At 48.8% G+C, this 14,295-nt stretch overlaps 1 long non-coding RNA gene and 1 pseudogene across 1 annotated transcript; both read left to right on the top strand.

Moving 5' to 3' along the window:
- LOC135305609 (zinc finger protein 850-like) overlaps positions 1-14,295 on the top strand; it is a 398,104-nt pseudogene that overhangs the window by 85,135 nt on the left and 298,674 nt on the right.
- LOC135305723 (uncharacterized) lies at positions 1,670-2,666 on the top strand. Its single transcript, XR_010366707.1, has 2 exons — positions 1,670-2,102; positions 2,419-2,666. It is a non-coding gene; the product is annotated as an uncharacterized LOC135305723 (long non-coding RNA).

The raw sequence follows: 14,295 nt of genomic DNA, 5'->3' as shown, positions 1-14,295 counted from the left end.
TTCTTAGATAAGGACCACGTTCAGCTGAGTGACAGTGAAGCAAAATGGCAAGCCAGGAATACATTGCCCTGCACACAACATCCTCCATTCCCATGGATGGTTTCTCACTGGCACACAGGAGGAAGGAAAGGAACCCAAATGCATCATTGTACATCAAGTCATACATGTTGAGGGATGAAAAGATCTCACGGGGATATGGAAACCCCCCCTGAAAAGCAGTTCAGAGAGAGCCTGAGCTGTTTTGTGGTCCTAGGCATGAAGATGCTCAGGGTCTTCCACAGGTGCTCAGCAGGCAGCAGGATTGTGCCTGGATGTCACTCTGCAAATGCCAGTGGCTCAGCTGAGAGCTCTGGCAGTGACTGACGCTGCACTGAGAGGAGCCACAGTCCTGCAAGGGGCTTTCATCAGGAGCAAACAGCAGCCTGGAGGGTGGGCAATGCTGGATCTGTACCACTGCGTGCTCATCCTTCACCTGAATGTGGAGCTGCCCCCAACGTTGCCATGGATCGCTTTTTCTTTTTCTCCTCTTGGGCATATTTTGGAGCAGCTGTTCTATGTCGCTTTTGATGGTGATCCTGTGGCAAGCAGCCATTTCCCTGCTGTGCTATCCTCGCAACTAATACTAACTCTTCATTTCCTTTGGTTTTATTTGGCGTTTTTTATCTATTTGTTTGATTGGTTTGCTGCATGAGTTTGTTTGTTTGTTTGTTTGTTTGATTGATTGATTGGGTTTTTGTCTGATTTGGTTTGAGTATTTTTTTTTGGTTTTTCATAAATGAGTGGTGAAGTTGGCGAAGCCAAACTCAAGATAATGTAAACCAGGATCAGCTTTTCAGAAATTCCTTTTGGCTGGGTTTAGCTGCATCCCCTAGGCTCAGGATCACTAGTATATTTTCAGGTTTTGCTCTGCATATCAGCCTGCCCAGACTCCACTTGGTCTTTCACAAATGGAGAAGACAATGGACATTGTGCCAAGCTTCCTTTCAAACAGAAAAACCTGGGGCAGCATGACAGAAAAGAAGAAAAATAAATCACCCGTTCGAACAGAACCAGTGTCCCACCATCTTCCTCTCCACTGTTATTAATTTTGTACATTTAGAGGCAAACGTGGGTCTAAAGCTTGCATCTCTCAGTTCCTGATGCTATTTGCTACCCTGCATCCTTGACTCGCCCTGATGTGACTGACTGCTGGGCAAGTGGGGCTGGGGATGCTCAGCCTGGAGAGAGGAGACACTGGGAGGCCTCCCTGTGGCTCTGCAGGACTGGGAGGGTCCCACAGGAAAGAAGGGGACAGAGTGTTCAGCAGGGCCTGTGCTGACAGGACAAGGGGGGATGGCTTTCAACTGCAGCAGGTTGATTGAAGCTGCATCTAAGGAAGCTACTCTTTTCCACTGGGGGTGGTGGGGCACTGGCCCAGGCTGTGCACAGAGGCTGTGCATGCCCCATCCTTGGCAACAGGGCCCTGAGCAGCATGCTCTGGGGGAAGACTGCTCAGCTGGGAACAAGATGTTGTTCTTCAGGCTCCCTTCCAAGCCAAACCGTTCAGGGACTCCATCATTCCATGGTCTCCAGTGTCCACTTCAGATGGAGCCTGGGAACTGTGATGTCACAGCCCACGCTCCAGCTGGAATGTCCAGCGCCCAGCAAAGGGCACAACACAACCCTTGGCCGTTGTGTTTGCACGCTCTTCACCCTGCTCCTGCCCACTCTGCTTGTCACCTGCCCCCGATAACCCCATCAGTCTTGAAAGATCCTTAGTGCCTGGATTTTGTCATCCAGCCCTGCAGGATGCTCCCCTTTGTCCTGAGGAAGATATGGTGCCATTCCATGGAGGTGGACACCCCCCACCTGCCCGGGTGGGCTGGAGCTCTGTGGGGATGGAGTGGGACAGGAACCCCACTCTGAGGTTTTGCTACCTCTGCAGGCTGTCCCAGACAGAGAGGAGGTGATGGAGGTGGATACAGAGATTGATAGAGAGGAGGACATGGAGATGGATGGAGAAGACACCGGCGAGGAGGAGATGGAGGTGGAGGTGGTTGTGGAAGAGGAGATGGAATTGGATGAGGAAGAGTCCATTGATGACATGGATATTGATTAATAAGGTGAGGAAGAGGCCATGATCTTGGCATGAAGAGCAGTGCCAGCAGCAGGAAAGGCAGAGTGGGTCTCCTGCTGCCAAGCTGGGGCTGGGCTGGGTGCTCCCTGCTCAGGCACGTTGTACGCAGGGCACTGGATTCTGGTGGCCATCCACAGCCTGTCCTGTGCCTGCTTTGCTGCACACAAGCTCCATGCCAGACCCAGCCAGGCTCAGTTCTGCTAGCAGAGTCCTGCTGCTGGGCCAACTGTGCCAGCATGGGGGCACATGCAAGAGCCCTCTGTGCCTGACTGGAGTGACCGTGGCATTTGCTTTTCTTCCAGGTGCGATGGACAGCACAGACAGAGACACCATCTTTGTGTATATATGTTCTATAATTTGTTGTTGTTCTTTAGAATGTAGATTGTAGGGCTATTTTTGACGTCTGTAAATACGTTTCCCATAGTTTTGTTAGGTAGGTTTTTATGTATATATGTTCTATCGATTGTTGTTGTTACAAATATTCTTACAATGTAAATGTATTCTGCATTTTTGCTGCTGTTTTTCTGTAATAAACAAATTTTATTTTTCACACCCTAGTTCTCCTTGCTTTTGCTTCAGGCACAGGCAGCATTTTGGAAAGTGGTTGTTTCCACTTGCTCCAGGTTGCCAGGACTGTGGGTCCCTGGCACAGCCACTCCAGGAGTGGGGGTCCCTGTGCACAGAGGGTTTCCCCTGACAGAGGTGAGCCTCTCCTTGCAGTTTCTCTGGACACACTTGGGAGCTGTAGGGGCAAAGCCCAGCGTGCCCTGGCCCATGGATCCCATGTTGGAGCAGGGCTGAGCCTGTGTGCTCCTGCAGAGCCTCAGCCATGGCTCTTCCCTGGGCAGCCCCAGGGCTAAGGAGGGTGCACTGGGCTGTGGGCAAGCCCTGCTCCTGGGCACCCTGAGGGGCTGGAGCCAGCCTGGAGGGAGCCTCAGCCCCACATGGACCAAGATTTCCTTTGGAAACCCCCTCTCTTCCCAGACTCTGCTGAGCACAACAAGAATTGATTTTCCTAGTTCAAGGTGTGACCTTCATTGGCACAAATGTGTCCCTTGCACTTTCTAGCACAGCAAATGCCAGTGCTTGTAATCCCTGTTCTGCACACTCTGCTCAGGCAGCAAAACATCTGAACCTGAGGCAACATCTGGAATTAGCACCAACCTGCAGAGAGCTCCAGGGGGAGAACCTACCCCCAACCACCCAGAGAAATACTTGACACTGATAGTCTGGGGCAGAGCTGACACTAAAGTATTTTAATGCCAAGAGAGAGGACTATTTTATTGCTGAATTCATTCTCCAAGAACAAGAATGGAAGCTTTTGGTCTCCTCACCAGCCACCGATGTGTATTGCCAAGGTTTGCCTCTGGGTTATGACTGATTTTGATGAATCTGTTCAGAACTCTGATGCTGTTCCTGGCTAAGGTGCAGAGATGATATTTCAGAGCCAGATGAGCTCAGCACATCTTGTGCAATGCAGAATTTCCAGACCCAGACATTCAGGCCATGCAAACTGATACTTTTTCATCTCCGTGCAAAGATCAGTATTAGGACATCACTGATGTACCACACACTTCTCAGAGCTGTCCCTTTCATCCAGCTCTCCCCAGTCACTTCACAGACTTCACTCCAAGCAGTTTCTGATAGAGCTTAGTGGCACATGGGATTTAATCCTGGTTTTTCTTCATCTTCTCCAGAACTGTCTCCAGACACGGTGTGTGGGCACTGTCTGACAGCAGCAGCATTAACGTGTCACCTCCCTGACACTGAGGTTCATGTCACAACTTTTCATCAAAAGCAGCAAATCAATGATTCCCACTGGGTCCCACACAGCTCCATGGGGAGTTTGTGTGGCTGCAGTACCAGCACCATCCCTGGTCCTCTGGAATTTCAGGAGGAGATAGAGAAGGAATCAGCCATTCACAGGGAAAAACATCCGTTTGCAGGGCCCAGATCCCCACAACTCTGGTAACCCAGACTCTTCATTCACACATTGGCCTCTGTGCCTTACTTTTCCTCTCACTAAAGTCCTGCCAGTTTCCCTCATGCTCAGGTTCCTAAGATAATTAAAAGCAGCTTTAGGAGCAGGGATAGGTGATGGGAACTGTCCCAAGGCTTGACAAATTCTCAGACCTCACAATTCCAGCCAAGGAGAGAGGAAAATCATGCATGAAAGAGATGTCAAATCAAAGCAGTAATCAAATTGAGGTATAATGAGAGCAGCTGAAGAGGTTTTCAGTGTTCAGAACAAGATTAGCAGCTCCAGGCACAGGAGGGATGTGATATTTTCCCCGCTGTAACAACTCTGTCATGCAAATTGCATCTCAAATCCTCCTCCCCAGCTCTGGGACCTGTTCAGCCACAAACGTGGTGCTGAATTTTTAAAGCTTAGTGGAAGCTGGTCAGAGAGGTGGTTTGCAAATAAAAATCACAGAGGACAGTTTGGAAGCACCAGCTGGAGCAGAGAGAGGCAGAGCCTGGCCCCGAGGTGCAGCACAGCCAAACATGCCTGAAACTCTAAGAAATTAATGAACTTGCCACTGGTTTTCCCTCAGGAGCTACAGAAGGTGCTTTATGGAATCCCTGCCTCCTTCACACTGCATCAGCATGCAGGAGAGAGCAAGGATGAAGATTACAGCACCTGCTGCTGCTGCTTCCATCTCCTGACTCAAATCTCACCAAAATCTGTCACTATTGGGCCTTTCCAAAGTCTCAGATTCACTTGGTCCTTGCAGGATTTTGGTTCTGAGGAGCATGAAGGGAGATAAAGGCACTTGCAGACACCAGAGATGCAGTTGGTGCCTGAGGTGCATTTCACTGCCCCGGTTAGTGCCTCTAGAACCATCAAAAGCAGCCCCTTTGACAGCACCAAGCCAAGAGCAGAACTCCAGGGTCTGCACATGGTTGGAAATGTCGTTGTTTAATATTCCTCTCCCAGTCTCTCATTTCATGGTGCCATTGCAGGGGTTAATCCCATCACTTAGCAGCAAGTCTTGGCAATCAGCTTCAGATGGATTTTTAGTGCTGAGCAAATAAGAGGCAATTTTACTTTGTCTCCAACGAATTAAATTTCACCTAAATCAGACAAACTCTGTATTCTGAGGCTGGCCAGACACTAACCACTGCCAGGTCCCCAAGCCTGGATGTCAAACTGCTCTAATATTGAAAAGTTCAATTTATTTGGCTTTGTGTACAAGATTATTCTCTCTCAAAAGAATTGGGATCCATAGAATTGCATTTCCAAGCACTAAACTCAGACCAGCTACAAAGAGCACAAGAGACAAGAAAAGAAATAGAGATTTCTAGGGAGATGGAAATTGAATGCTGAGTTTTGCCCATTATAGAGTTCCATAAATTATCACCTGCCAGCTCCTTGCCTTCACTTGTGTGGCCACCACTGAATACACTCACAGATAAGAAAATGTTTGTCCTCCTGAAAACTGGGACTAGAAGTAGAAAAAGGCTCAGATATCTGAATTAAAAGGCAACATAATGAAAAGAGCTGCCTTATAATAGCAAGACATGATGGACAGCAGGAATGACTGAAGCCAGCAGAAATAAGTCCACGAACTGTTCATGCTACAAAGACTTCCAACAAAACCTCCAATAACCCAAAAGCAATGTTTTGTCTGGCAGAGCTGATAGGAACCCTGTGCATTTAATTCAGTCATTGACAGCAAATGGAGATCAGCTTGAAGCCCATTTGCTCCACTACTACTTATTTTTTTTTCACCCAGCAAATGAAATTACATCTACTCTTTGGGAAGAAATTACTGCTTTGAGAGGTTCAAGGCAAAGAGTTTCTTCCCATACCCACTCGTAATCAGTCACCAAGAGAAATATTTTCTAAAAAGGTCTCTTCAAAATTTTGGAGTGACTTTCAACATAAATAACTTGGCTATTTTGCTCAAAATGATAAGGGAATTGAATTGGGCTCCCTCAGCTTAAAAAGAAGTGTTTCTTCCTAGTTCTTCACAAAGAGGAACAAAACACTTTGTTGCAGCAAACTGAAGAGAGGAAGAGGTTCCTTTCCCCCTGAGCTGCACAATAGGAGACAATTTTGTCACCAAGAGGGAATAAAACCCAGCCAATTTCCAGGTTTTTTGTGTAAGGGAAAAGCTCTGAGGATCACAGCTGTGGGAGACACAGAGAGGGGGGAGCAGGGATCTGCTGGGGGTTTTTGGGGTAGGGGACAGATTAAAGCAGTGTTCAAGCAAAACCTGTGAGAGCTCAAGACTCCATCCCTCAGAGGAGAAACTCAGTTTGACCCAAATGCCATTCAAATCCAGCAAACATTGAGGCATTTCCCAAAACTCTGCAGGGCCATCAGGTACCACCCAAATCACTCTGTGGGACCAGGGCAGCAGGTCCCTGGCACAGGACAGAGATGCTCCCCCGGGAAGCCGCCTGCATTGCCCATGGGACTCACAAGATCTGCTTCTGAAGACCCCAACATCCAAAAAACTCCACACTCAAAGCCTTTAATTTGGGGTTTCACTTCTCCACTTGTCTGTTGTCACTAGGCAGCTGCTCCAGTTCAACACCCTTCTGATGGGTACAAATGTTCTCCTAATTTCCAGCCTAAACAGGAAGTTACTTCCATTCATTCGTCTGTAAGTACTGGGAGCTTGTACCTGATTTGCTCTTCCTCTCCTGGTGTGTATTTGTGAGCATTAAATGCCAAAGCCAGGAGCATTTCCTTGTTTAAATCATGGCATTTGTTCTTATTTCATTCCCATATAGTTGCATGGATTTGGTGCTGACTCAACACTCAGAATGTTGACAGCACAAAGTTCAGTTCTCACACCAACTCCTCCAAGTTTTGGACCAATTCTGCAAAGAAGGAAATACAGCAAAGAAATTCCAAACAGGGGCCCTAATAAAGGTAGTAAAATGCACATGCCTATGTTTGCTGCAGGGAAGAACAGTGCTATTTATTAAATCATTACAAACAATTAAAGCAGTAGAGGGGAGGAAGACAATGCTATCGTTGGCAGCTCCCCAGTCCTCTGCCCCTGGCATGAATTTCATAAAGGACAAATCTCCCAGCAGAAATCCCTCAGCAATTGATTTCCTCCTCGTGGAACACAGCAGGCACACACCCTGGCTTTCCTGGCCAGAAAAGGAGAATTTGCCTCGACGTTTTTCCCAGGCACGCAGCTGTGATGTCAAATCCCCCTCCCTGCCCTGCCAGGAGATTCCTCAAGTGACAACTTTCTGTAGGGTGACAACCTTCTGGAGAGGCACAGAGAGCTTTGTGTCAGTGTAAGGCACCCCCACAAGGGCAGATCCCTCATTCAGGCTCCATCTTTGTTCACAAGCAGTTCCTAGCAGAAAATTCGCAGTGATTGCATTTCCCCAGAACAGGTAATTTCAAGCACATTTTTCTCTTGAGCTGTTCTGCCTTTCACAAAAGCAGCGTGCCAGGGATTGCTTTGGAGCATCAGGAAACATAGCAACACCCAACAGCCAAGACCATCCAAAGCCACTTATCAGCTCATCCCCACATCTTCTGGACTCACTTGAATGCCTGGGAGAGTCTGAAAAGCCAACTGTTTTCCAAGAAACTTGTTGTTTGTTGTGCAATTGAAAGGTAAATGACAGGGACAACCAGCCCCACACAGGCGCCTCAGGCATGGGAAGGAGCAGGAGGGATCCATCCCTAACTGGCAGAGGTGCAGCTCAAGTGATGCTCGTTCACTGTTTGGGTTGCTTTTGTTGCTTTTACATTAACAACGCATCTCCACACCACAACTGTTCTCCCTCCCTGCAGCCACAGGAAAACAATTCACTGCTCTCTCACCTCTTTCTTGCCTCTGCCTGAAATATTTTTTTCCCTCATACAACCAGCAAAACAGGGGTTTGTTTTCATGCTGGAAATCAGTCCACAAACTCTTGACTGATTTCAATAAGGAGAACATCACTACAAACCACCCATTACTCAGATGCCCCAAGGCAGCAAGGGAGGGAAATTTGACAACAGAGGTGGCAACACCAGCCATGGGTAACAGCATCACATTCTGCCTCTCTCACGGATGCTTTTCTTCCCAATCCAGAAAATTCCCTGTCCTTTTTAGGGCTGTAGAAGGCTGCTGCCTGCCCCAAAAAATGAGGAGCAAACCAAGCAGGAATGCTGCAGAACACCTCTGTTCCTATGATAGTATTCTGCTGAACCCATAAATCTGCAGAAGAATGGGCACTGCCAACTTCTGATTGCAGAGGAAGGAGTTCATCACATCTTTACTGTAAATTAGCATATATCAGATGAAATAAATGGGCAGGAGATCTTTCTCCTTTTTAATGCCTTTATTAAGAAGAATCAGCTCAGGTGGGGAGAAATCGACGGGTTGCGCTCTCGCCGCCGCTGCTCCCAGGCATGCACAAAGGAGGAGAATGATGCAGTTTTGTCCGCTGGTCTGCAGACAGAACTGGGGACTCTGTCCTCACGGGAGAGTCTTTGAGTCCTTGGTTTGTTTGTTTAAAAATGCGGGGGGTCTCTTTAATCAGTTTCTTTTCAGGTTAGGGTGAGAAATAAAAAGGTCCAAGCAGGTACGGGACTATGCTCCCATCCTTAGACGTCACTTTAAGTCACTTGTTGGCTCGTGATTTTAGGGGTTTTTCTTATAAAAACTGTAAAACTGTAAAAACCCAAGGTGCACTGCATTTCTTATTTGCATACTGGCTCCGATGTCACTCCTATTTTCTTTACCTCGGAGGGGTCTGTCCTGGCAAGTGGCCAGCATCAGGGAAACAATCAGTTAATCACCGGCCATTAACAGGTATTCAAAGAGCTTTTCTTCGGCAGCGAAGCCAAAGGAGTCTGACCTGGTCTGACTTGGTTTTTTTAACTCTGAAACTTAAAAAAAATACAACTTTCTATTCATAACATCAGAGATGGAGAATTGATTGCCAAGTAACCTGCAGAGACACAAAACTGTTCTGCAGTTTTCTAGGACTCACTCAGCAGTACAAAAAGGTTATTGATGCAGTTGGGGAGTGTTTCTGTACAGCATGTGCACCTTCTCACATCCCAGGTGGGGAAAAATTTACTTAACATTTGCAAGGAGAAAGCAATTCTTCTTATTAAAAAAAAGAAAAAAGGAGAAAATAAATAGAAAATCAAATTCATGGCAAAGAGCCTCATTAAGGGTTTGCAGAGTTTGGTGAAAACAGGTCATTTACAAGGAAATAATTTCCATCTGCCTTCAAGTGGAGTTGTGAAGCAGGTGGAGATGGAGATGTCTCAGGCACTGAGTGTGCTCCTTACTGACAAAATGACACTGATATTACCAAGTATTAGAAGTGAAAAACTTCAGTGATAATGCAGCCCTCCAACACAAAACACCTTCTCCCACGCAGTCAGCACTTGTCTGAAATCATTCCCCTTGGCAGGAGGCCCTGCATGGCCTGGTGAGTTCTGCACTTCAGAAATTATTCCCTGTGGAAAACACAGAGGTGTACCTTTATGTCTTGGCTTTTTCTGCATCTCCTCCACAAGCATGCAAAACTTCTTTTTGGTGTGGTTATCTATAGTTTCCACCAATATGATTTCTGATGGGAGCTTTATTTACCCAGCGTGCTGTGAAAGCCCCAGTCAAAGACCTCACAGCTTCACTCCGCGAGGAATTAAATTTGGGGCTTTGCTTTGGGGCTCAAATTAGATTTTAAAGAGAGAAGAGCCAGGATTTCCTGACTGTCACTGCTCTTGGGGCTGTTTCTGGGGCCCACACTGAATCCAGTCCCTCCCTCACTTGCTCAAGCATCCCCGCTATGGCCATGAGCATGGGGTGCTGATGAGCAGAGAGCAGCAGCCATAAACCTCATCTTGCAGTAATCCCTTCTCTTTTCCTTTTATCTTTTGCATTTTAAATTATTTTTGAGTTTTATAGCACACCATTTCCTACTCAATTCACCTTAGTTATCCACCTTACAGTTTTCTCCATCACACTGACATAACCAACACAGCTCATGCTCTTAGCACTGAATTTTCATGAGCACATACATGGCCACAAGAATTATGATGTCCTATTTAAGTAGGTCAGGCTGGCATTAATTGTAAAACAGTGCTGTAATAAATTATTGCAGTCCAAAGCCAGAAACAAGTTTCACTAAGCTCAAATCAGGCCTTCTGCTTTTCCCTCTTTTCCTTACAATAGTTGATGGTGTTGTAAACTTGGTACTCCACAATGTCTGCTGGCCAAAAGAGTGTGGAGAAAGGTGCCAGCTCTGTGTAATTGCAAGGGAAAACGTTGTTCCAGAAAACAGATTTCATCTGTTTTGTTGGTTTGGGCTTTTTTACAATGAACATATACAAAATATTAGACCATTTCTCTAAAACATTATATTAAGGTGAGGATGAGTCATTTCACTCTTATAACAGAAAAGGGAGGGGAAACCAGAGTGAAGAAAGCAGCAAATTCATTCAGCAGCAATTTGCACTTTATAAGCCTCTGGTGCTGAGGCTTTTAGGCCAGAGGAGCTCTGCTATTTAAGCAGACAAGGCAACACATTAAGCTGTTGCTTAGAGATATTGGAATATATTGCACAGAGCCTGCTCCCCAGTGAGATCTATGGAGGGCTCCAGGCTGTTTTTCCAAGGATGCATTATAGCTCTGTTGCAGTGCTGCTGTTTGTAGAGACTCTCAGCTTTTCCAAGCAGGTCAAGCAATGACAAAAAGGGTGACTTTTCACAAGTGAAATTTCAGATGGCATTAAAAATGTCAAAGTGAATACTCATCTCACTTGGATGTGGCAAATACCAAGGGCTTTTAGCAGCTGTGTTACAACCAGCTTAATAGCAGCTAAATAATGTATATTCCTGCATTCCAGGACTGCTGATGGATCACAGCACTGCAGGCACAGGAAGGACAGGGATCCAGGGAAGAGCTGATTCCTACCTGCTGATTCACACTAACTTTGGGCTAAAAACATCCTTTTATTTTGGTTTTGCTCTCATCCTTTCAAACTAGGATTCCTCCTTATGTCTTAATCTTCAGCTGTGCTGAGGAACCACCTTGCACACGCTCTGGGCACATCTGATCAAGGCAACCAGCAGGAAACAGAACCCTGTTAACAAATCCGTGGTCAAGAGAACTCCAAAAGGAAGCAATCAGGTGTGCCCCAGAGTACTGCAGCACCAGGTCCCATCACATCCAGGGCTTTTTCCTCACAGGTCCCACAGGCAAATTACACAAAAGCTGTCGCTCATGTGGGCTGATGGAAGAACTCTGAGATAGAGAAGCAGAAAAGCTCCAAGTCCAGAGGACCAATTCACTCATAGATTGATGCAGCAGATTAGTTTCTCCTGCTTCCAGAGTTAAGGAGGATGAGGCAGCAGCATCTCTGGCACAGTCAGAGCCATGGAACAGTTTTTGCCCACTCCTTGTGGCAGCACTGACACAAGGGAGGCCCCAGGCCACTGCCCTGAGCCCCTCACATGCCACCAAGGCAATGAGCAGCACTGGAAAAGGGGAGGGTCCCCTTCCAGAAGCCTCCCTCTTCCAAAAGGCTCTGCTTTCAACAGACTGAGCTGGCTCAGGGCAGCAAACCAACCAAAGCACACACTCACTTCCAGCCCTGAAGAAAAGCAGGAAAAAATGCTGGAGAATAAAAACATCCTGGAATGGAAGCAGATTTTAATTTCTCTCTGGAGCAAGGCTGCTTGAAGCCAGATCAGCAGGGAGTGGGAGAGGAAATGAGAGTGTTTAAAGCAGCATTTCCTCTGCGCTAAAATCTCACAGATATGTATTAATTGCAGCAGGACTGGCACCATGTCCTTGCACCCACTATCAGGAGTATCTACCAGAGCTCCCTTAACACATCTGACAGCACAGCTCCTGCTGGGAGCCAGGCAGCCTCTTGCAATGCCTCTCGCTCTCCATGGCTGCTGACACCTCTGGGTGGCCCAAGCCAGCACCATAGGGCTGGGAAAGGTAGAAGAGCCAGGGTCTCCAAGAAGTGCTGGGAATGAGGACTAACCCATTGCAGGAACCTCCCAACCTCTTTCCTGGCTGGGAAAGAGAGCAAAGAGCTTCAGTCAGACACCCACCAGCTCCTGGTGCTACAGCTTTTATTCCCCATGACAGCAGGTCTGAGGAAATTGCTAACATGGCATTTGTGTAGATTGCTCCCCTGCAGAGACAGACGGAGCAGTTACTAAAAAGAAACCCAGCAAGGTGAGGTATAACAAGTCCTAGTGCCAGGTACTGCACTTTGGCCACAACAACCCCTGCAGCACTACAGGCTGGGGACAGAGTGGCTGGACAGCAGCCAGGCAGAAATGGACCTGCAGGGACTGATGGACAGCAGGCTGGACATGAGGCAGCAGTGTGCCCAGGTGGGCAAGAAGGCCAACGGCTCCTGGCCTGGATCAGGAATGGTGTGGCCAGCAGGAGCAGGGCAGTGATTCTTCCCCTGTGCTCAGCACTGGTTGGGCAGCACCTCGAGTGCTGTGTCCAGTTCTGGGCCCTCCAATTTGGGAAGGACATGGAGGGGCTGGAGCGTGTCCAGAGAAGGGCAACAAAGCTGGGGAGGGGTCTGGAGCACAAGTCCTGTGAGAAGCAGGTGAGGGAACTGAGTTCATTTATCCTGGAGAAGAGGAGGCTCAGAGGAGACAAGGCAGGGTCAGGGCACAGTTTGGACTTGATGATGTCCAAGGTCTTTTCCAGCCTTCCTGGTTCTGGGATTCTCTAAATCCACCCTTGGAGCAGTTGCAGGATGAGCCCTGGGCCTCCTCTTCAGAAGCTGCAGCAGCCCAGGTCCCTCAGCTTCCCCTGCCAGCCCCAAAGCCCATCCTGTCAGTCCTGCAGAGCCTCTGCAGCTCCTCCTCATTGCCCAGAACAGGGAGCCCCACAGGCAGACACAGCAGCCCAGATGTGCCCCCTGGCCTGGGGTGCCTCTGGCAAGGGAGCAGCACCAGGCACTGCAGGAGCCTGCAGACAATTCCTGCAGCACTTGGAGGATGATCCTGCTCCCCAAGGGATGTTCCCATGGTGCCAAGTCAGGAACTGCAATGGGGAGTGGGACCAGAGAGGAAAGGGCAAACAGGGATGACTGTTTACAGGAGAGGGAACAGGGCTGGGCAAGAGGAAGAAATTTGGACAAAAGAAGCGTAAGGAAAGCAAAGGAAATGCTCAGGGCAGTTTGGGGATGGCTGTCAGGCAGCCCTGGCTCTGAGCAACAGCGTCTGCAGTGGCACAGGAAACTCCCAGCTGATGGGAACAAACTTTCTGGCTGACTGCAGAGGCCAGGACAAAGCTGAGTGGTTTCCCTGGTGTCCCCCAGCCCTTGCTGGCCCCAGGGGCTGATGGCATTTGTGCTCCCTCAGGTTCATGTCCCCACAGCAACAGCATGGGGGTGCTCCCGCCTGCTCTGTGCAATGCAAACAGGGGCTCCTGAGCCAGTGCTGCCGTGTCTGTGCCTGCAAGGATGCGGCACCTGTGTGAACTGGGGGAGAGGCCAGGGCTGCAGAGGGGGGATGTTGTTGGCAGCTCCATGAGGACGCTCTGGGACTCTGCCCTGGGCTGTGCAGCGCACTGGGGATTGATCAGCCCCTGCTCTGCTGCTCCTTCCCGTCTCCCCCAGGGCCCTTGCAGAGCCCCAGCCATGCTGTTTGCCCCCAGCCTGCCCACGGCCAGCCTGGGGCTGCTCGGCCTGGGGCTTTTCTGTGCTGAGCATTGGCCTGGCCGTGTTCTTGAGAGAGCCTGGGCAAGGAGCCTGCAGCCCCCAGGGCCTGGCCTGAGGCGTCAGCGCTGCCCCAGCAGTGCCCATGGCCTGTCCCTGCTGCAGCCCCGGCACTGCCACCCCCAGGACTGTGCCCGGCCCCGAGAGCACTCAGGCCCTGCAGCAACACCAGGGCCACCAGGGCAGCGGGGCAGGGCCACGGCAGCAGCACTGCCAACACCAAGTGCTGCTGCTGCTGCTGGGCACAGCTGCTGTGCCAGCACTGATCTGCCCCAGCTCTGCACACAGACATTGCTGCTGCAGCTCCAGAGGAGGCAACAAAAGGGCATCTCTGCAGAAAACTCTGCTGGGAGTTCCTTTAAATCCATCACGAGCACAGCCCCTCATTGGCAGAGTCTGTGGCCACAGACAATATGAAAAGAAACAAAATGTGAAATAGCACAATTCATGACCTGTATTTGTGGAATATATTATGAAAGTAAAACAAAGGAACCTCC

The sequence above is a fragment of the Passer domesticus genome, chromosome 8 (assembly GCF_036417665.1).
Source record: "Passer domesticus isolate bPasDom1 chromosome 8, bPasDom1.hap1, whole genome shotgun sequence".
In the NCBI taxonomy this organism is placed as follows: Eukaryota; Metazoa; Chordata; class Aves; order Passeriformes; family Passeridae; genus Passer; species Passer domesticus.
This window is presented reverse-complemented; position numbering and strand designations above follow the sequence as displayed.